The sequence below is a fragment of the Eleutherodactylus coqui genome, chromosome 11 (genome assembly GCF_035609145.1).
Source record: "Eleutherodactylus coqui strain aEleCoq1 chromosome 11, aEleCoq1.hap1, whole genome shotgun sequence".
Lineage (NCBI taxonomy): Eukaryota > Metazoa > Chordata > Amphibia > Anura > Eleutherodactylidae > Eleutherodactylus > Eleutherodactylus coqui.
Window position 1 is genome coordinate 50,039,754 of NC_089847.1, and position 7,035 is coordinate 50,046,788.

General features: G+C 49.2%; 1 protein-coding gene across 1 annotated transcript in view; it reads right to left on the minus strand.

The window, feature by feature from the left end:
• The window catches only part of ZDHHC1 (zinc finger DHHC-type containing 1), a 29,426-nt gene extending 22,762 nt beyond the window's left edge, over positions 1 to 6,664 (minus strand). Inside the window, exons 1-2 of the mRNA XM_066584051.1 lie at positions 6,449 to 6,664; positions 2,690 to 3,065 (exon numbers count right to left, since the gene is read on the minus strand). The gene's annotated coding sequence lies outside the window, so the exon portion shown is untranslated. The remainder of the gene's footprint in view (positions 1 to 2,689; positions 3,066 to 6,448) is intronic.
• Positions 6,665 to 7,035: the final 371 nt, after the last annotated feature.

Sequence of the window (7,035 nt, forward strand, 5' to 3'; positions counted from 1 at the left end):
TTATATGGGAGCATTAAAAACAACCAAAAAAAAAACAAACACCACCACCATTATATACTATGCAATGTTTACGCAAGAGCAGCACCTTTGTAATGCGGGTTACTATTGGGACTACATGGGGAAAAAGACAAGAGCAGAGGAAACCTCGCACATCCTGTAGGTTGGCAATAAACAATGATTATTGCTTAAATACTCTTTCAAACTTCACTAATTCGGTTTCACGGTTTATGTCCCATAGAAGAACCGTCTGCTTTACTCTTGGGACAGAGTTGTTTCTTCTCACCCACTCACAATCCTGCAGGCTCCTCTTGGATCCAGGCAGTCAGATCCAACACCTAGAGCCGTGCCGTGTCTGGCTATGGCATTTGGCCTCCATTTAATGTTTGCACCAGATTAAAGTTTGGTACGGTGTTAACCAGTAGAGCAAAATGGGATTGTTCTCAGGAAGAGAAACCGAGTAATCTTGGTATTTTATCTACAAGATTACTTGGTTTCTCTTAGTGAGAACAATCCCATTTTGCATCTGATTAACACACATACTTCATGGGTTATTCATGACGTTCAGTAGAAGAATGCCATAATAGCCTATGGGTGACCGATATCTATTACCCATCAGCTATTATGGCATATGTGTAACAGCTACATCATGGAAAGCTCATGAAGTATATGTTTAGGAGATGCCTGTGGCGTCCAGCGGCTGCCATGTTTTTAAAAAAAAAAAAAAATGCTGGATACTATTTTTTTACTGGACTGTGGCGGATGACATAGCATAGGCTACTACTCTGTCCCTTCCCCTTTTTTTGTGGTATACTTAGAGAAGTTGTGTCATGATGACAAGTTATCCCTAATCCCGAGCACAGGGCCCTGGAGCGTCCCATCGTTGGAGCAGCAGCAGTTGTGCACGTGCGCCACGCTAATATGAGACTGCTGGAGATAGTCGAGTTCAAGTGCTGCGCTACCCCCGGTGGTCACACTGCAGCAGCAGCTCATATGCACAAGTGCTGCGCTACCCCCGGTGGTCACACTGCAGCAGCAGCTCATATGCACAAGTGCTGCGCTACCCCCGGTGGTCACACTGCACCAGCAGCTCATATGCACAAGCGCTGCGCTACCTCCGGTGGTCATACTGCAGCAGCTCATATGCACAAGTGCTGCGCTATCCCCGGTGGTCATACTGCAGCAGCAGCTCATATGCACAAGTGCTGCGCTACCCCCGGTGGTCATACTGCAGCAGCAGCTCATATGCACAAGTGCTGCGCTACCCCCGGTGGTCATACTGCAGCAGCAGCTCATATGCACAAGTGCTGCGCTACCTCCGGTGGTCATACTGCAGCAGCAGCTCAAATGCACAAGTGCTGCGCTACCCCCGGTGGTCATACTGCAACAGCAGCTCATATGCACAAGTGCTGCGCTACCTCCGGTGGTCATACTGCAGCAGGTCATATGCACAAGTGCTGCGCTACCTCCGGTGGTCATACTGCAGCAGCAGCTCATATGCACAAGTGCTGCGCTACCCCCGGTGGTCATACTGCAGCAGCAGCTCATATGCACAAGTGCTGCGCTACCCCCGGTGGTCATACTGCAGCAGCAGCTCATATGCACAAGTGCTGCGCTACCCCCGGTGGTCATACTGCAGCAGCAGCTCATATGCACAAGTGCTGCGCTACCTCCGGTGGTCATACTGCAGCAGCAGCTCATATGCACAAGTGCTGCGCTACCTCCGGTGGTCATACTGCAGCAGCAGCTCAAATGCACAAGTGCTGCGCTACCCCCGGTGGTCATACTGCAACAGCAGCTCATATGCACAAGTGCTGCGCTACCTCCGGTGGTCATACTGCAGCAGGTCATATGCACAAGTGCTGCGCTACCTCCGGTGGTCATACTGCAGCAGCAGCTCATATGCACAAGTGCTGCGTTACCCCCGGTGGTCATACTGCAGCAGCAGCTCATATGCACAAGTGCTGCGCTACCTCCGGTGGTCATACTGCAGCAGCAGCTCATATGCACAAGTGCTGCACTACCTCCAGTGGTCATACTGCAGCAGCAGCTCATATGCACAAGTGCTGCGCTACCTCCAGTGGTCATACTGCAGCAGCTCATATACACAAGTGCTGCGCTACCTCCGGTGGTCACACTGCAGTGGCAGCTCACATGCAAAACTGCTGCTTCTGAAACTTTAGGCCGCTCAGGGCCCTGGCAGTAAGCTGTCCCTCATTTCAGAGTTTGAATTGCGTTCCCTGCGGCGATAATCCAGCCACGGGGAACGCAGTGAAAGCTCTTCATAGTGTTGCTATGGAGAGCGCAGCCGCCCTGTCCACGAGCGGAGAATCATTGCGATTCTCCGCTCGCAGCCGGCAAATTGCAGCATGCTGCGATTTGCCGCGATTCTCCGCAGTCAGCCTATCTGCAGATAGGTTGACAGCGGAGATCTGTCTGCCAGCTCCTGCTCCCAGGCGGTGGCTCCTGTGGTGGATCTCCGCCGCTGGACACCGCAACGCCCGTGGACAGGCAGCCTTAAAAAATGGACTGAAACTGAATGTCTTCAGTTTCTATAGCAGGGCGTTTTCTTTCTGTTTTGCGTCTACCACAACGGATCCGCTCGTGTGAAATGGCCCTTACTCAACAGTTTGTTACGGTCTGGGTAAATATAAACGGCAATGGACATTGTAATAAACTCCGACATACTTACCAGAATCTACTTGGATGAGGCTTCTATCCCGACAATCACTTACTGATATTTCTTCCAGAATTGAGTGCTCTGACTTCCAAGCATTAGGACCTTTCTGGATGGGCTGATGCATGAATACCAGGAGCAGCAATAGTTTATAGTATATGTAATTTAAAAGGGTTTAATAATCAGATTACAGGGAGTTGGTGCCATAAAAGGGTAACGAAAAAGTCCATTCTGGAAAGACATCCTTTATCGTCAATACAGGGTTAATCCTCCACTGTTATGGTACTTGCTCTGGAGCAGAACACATTAAGGCACTTCCCCTGCGTCCAACGCTGGGCTCCAATGCCAAAAATGAACTGCTATTTTGATCTCTGCGTCATCTTCTGAAAGTCTATAGATAAGAAAGCATAGAAATCATCAGTAGGGGCCGAGTGAATATATGAAGATTTACTTCACAGAATAAAAAAGTAAGACAGGCTGACAATTATTGGTATTGCAGGCACAGCTCCATGCGACTCAATGGGAGATGTGCCTGCAGTACCAACTCGTGCCACTACACTACAGACAGAGCTGCCTACAACGACAGCTGGCTCAATATCAGCTCAGCGCTTCAATTCATTCATTGCTGGTCTTTCACGGGGCATGGGATGCCCGCTCTGGTGATCGGAGAGGGTCCCAGCTTTCAGCCCCCCCCCCCCCCCCCAATGATCAGCTTGTTTTGCCGCCATGCTGTGGATAGGAAATAACTGTATATTGCCAGAATACCCCTTTAAAATAGAGTTTTTTGCAGAACTACATGTAAACTTAAAAGTTGTCGCCCAGGTCTGAAGTATTGAAGATCTATCTTTAGGTCATCAATAGTTGACTGGTGGAGTCGCCCACTTGAGGCCCTTGCTATTCAGCCTACTGTCAGTGTGTACGGAGACAGAAGCCGATAGCTCTGGCCACACTGAATTCAATGGCAGCGGTGCCTGTATTACCAACAAGTATGGAGCCGTCTGCTTCCGGCTTCCTACACGCTGGCAGCCGGCCAGCTCATCACTGGGATGCCTGAGGAACAAACCTATCAAGTATGGATGGCCTACCCTGAGGATAGGTCATCGATAGTTCAGACCTGAACAACCCCTTCAAGGCTATTTTCACATCGACATTTAGCTTTCCATTCTTCTATTCCGTCGTATATAGAGGGGGTGGACAAAAATATGGAAACGCTGTATGAAATGCATGCCTTAAATGACATGGGATTATAAATTATATTTTAATAAGACATATAGAGACCGGTTTTAAGTGGAGGTGGTATGACACAGATGCTGCACAACAAGGTTTAGGTGTTTTAGCCACTCAGCTGCGGTTACCAGCTGGCTCTCCAAACCACCCAGAGCAGGGCAAGAGGTGAAGTAAACACAAATTTGGTGGGAAAGCTCTCAGCCAAGCAAGAAAATCACAAGGACAGCTCAGTGCTAATGAATAAATATCAAATGTATTTTATAGTGTTTCCATATTTTTGCCCACCCCCTGTATATATACACACTGAACATACAACTACATGCATACATTTGTCAAGCTGGATTATAAACATATTAACAAGGTGGAGCTACTCTGTATTTTGGCTTCTCCTTCAAGCCCTGAGATTACTAGCGCTTTTCTTCGGAGTACAGGCTGCTCCTAGGTGGTAGGTTTCTGTGTACAGTCACCTGGTGACCAGAAGCAAACCAGCCCATTGTGTGTGCAGGGTTTGTCCCTAGAGACGGCTCAGCTTACGGTATGGTGAACATATCTGCGTCTACATCGGAGGTCCTGTCAGCATTGCAGATTCCAAGATGCACTATTGTGTCCAGCATGCTGGCCACTCCACTGACCCCATTATAGGCAGTGCAGTTTGTTAGGCACAATGGCGTCGGTGATGTGCCGGATCCAGCGCTAGCTATGACAGAGCAGAACAACGGAAATCAATAGTGCAGATGGGAGCAGAGTCTTATATAGGTGAATGAAGTGATGGCAACCCGCCACCACCGCTCTGGGGTCGGCAGTCAGCCGCCTGGGGCTCGTCACAGTAGGGGCGCCCCTTGTTAGACTCTTTCCACCCCACTTTTCTATCCAGCGCTGACTCGATCTTAGGTTTCGGTCTTCTATGCTGTTTTTAAATATATGAGTTCGAGCCCCCCATCCCCCGATGTATCAGGGCTTGTTTTTTGCGGGACAGGTTGCATTTTTAGTTGTACTTTTTAAATGCTATCATTTGATAACTCATATAGGACTTTATTATTTCTTTCTATGTTTTTTTTAAAGAAATCCAAAATTAGCTACTTTTGCCGCGCCAATTTTGTTTTTTACGACGTGCATCAAGCGAATTACATAATGCACAAATATTTTTTACTCGTTCAGACAAGCGATGCTTTAGAGACACGTGAAAAGAGCGCTTCTATAGGACCAATGGGTTCCCATAGAAGCGATCACATGAGCGCTTGTTAGACGTGCTGAATTAGCGCATCTAACAAAGATGGACGTGCGGGTGCAAACTCACATGTTGGCTCCGTGGTGCGCTCATAGATAAGACCTGTCCTGTCTCTGCTGCGTGCTTTCCATGCACTCCTATGGGAGCCTGAAAGCACGCAGCCCGCGCCTCGGATCGTGTGAACGGCTGCTTCAAGTAGCGTGAAGTAACCCGTTCACGCGGTCTTTTCAGCGCTGCAGCTGCGCTATTTTCTCAATGCTAACAGCGCTCGCCTGAACGAGCCATGAATGCAGCAATACTGAATTTGGGGTTCGTTTTTTTAAACATAGAAGAGAGTAGAAAGGTGGGTTTTAAAAAGTTTTTATTTTTGTCCCACAAGGGGGCTTGAGGGTCAATTGTGATCGCAATACTTCAGTATTACAGTGTATTATATGGTCCAAAGGCTGAGCCTCATAGGCCACCATAGATGGCACACCCAGAAGCCATCTTCAAGCCTCTGGGCGCCACAGCAACGCAGCGGGACTCCAATGGCTGCCAGGATGATTTACGTGCCAATCGTTGTACAACTACTTTTACTAAACAGATAATAACAACATATAACATAACATAGAGCACCCCCTCCACCCCCACATGCGCACAATAAACAAAGAATAGAGCCCATTGATTTCAATAGGTTCATTCTCATGGGCGCGTTTTGTGTGTGCGCAAGAAAATAGGCCCTGCCCTAATTTACTACATTTTGCGCAGGGAAACTGCCATAGAAGCCTATGAGATGTGCGAAATTACACAGGAAAAGATGGCAGTGAGCCCTTATCAGGCGTTAATATGTAGAGGGTCTCATGGGCATACAGACAGCCCATCCTCCATATTAGTTATCAGTGACTGCGGGGTGGGGGCCGGCACCCAGCAGGGGCATCAGGGTGGGAGGATGCCCGGCACCCAGCAGGGGCATCAGGGTGGGAGGATGCCCGGCACCCAGCAGGGGCATCAGGGTGGGAGGATGCCCGGCACCCAGCAGGGGCATCAGGGTGGGAGGATGCCCGGAACCCAGCAGGGGCACCTAGGATGGTTACCAATAGCAACCGGTCAGCGCGCAGCTTTTGTCCGGTGAAAATTAAAGCAGCCATTTGATTGGTTGCCTCCAGCCGGGGTCTTCTCCGCATTCGTTTGAAGCGACCATATGATTGGTTGCCGCGGGCCGGGGTCTTCTCCGCACTAGTTTAGAAGCAGCCATTTGATTGGCTGCTGCGGGCCGCGGTCTTCTCCGCACTAGTTTTGTACACAGCGATGCAATAAACACAAGGATAACCATTACTTACCGGTAGAAGCGTTGTCCCGGCGTCGGGGAGCCCGCTGGCCGCGTCACATACACACCTGAGCAGCAGTGTATACAAGCAGGTCACTATAGCACTGCTGATCCGCTGTGTACAGCAAACTGTACGGCGTCTGACGAGGACCAAACTAGTTCAGCCGCAAAGGCGATGTTCTGTCGAGGAGGCGTCTGCCCAGTGCCGGTGCTGATCCTGGGACTGTGATAGTAATATGTGTGGGTCGGGGTGTAGCCTGCATTCTGCTGATGCCTTCTTATTAGCGTAATGCACAAAGAAAATACTGATACACTGAGTCATTGCAGTTATTTTCCGCCATGTACTATTTCTGCTGCCCTGTAATTATCACACAAGGCAGTGATGGAGCTTTCAGATTTACTGCATGATTTGCCAACAAAAAAATAACACAGAGAGGAGCAAAGAGCTAATTATTCAGTAATTGGAAGTATGCTTACTGCACAGGTACGGTACCAGAACCAAGCTGGGGCGTAACTGGAAGCATCTGGAGCCCAAAGAAAATCTTTGAATGGGTCCCCCATCAAGGCCGCCTGCACACAACCAGGTTTGAATCTGCGATC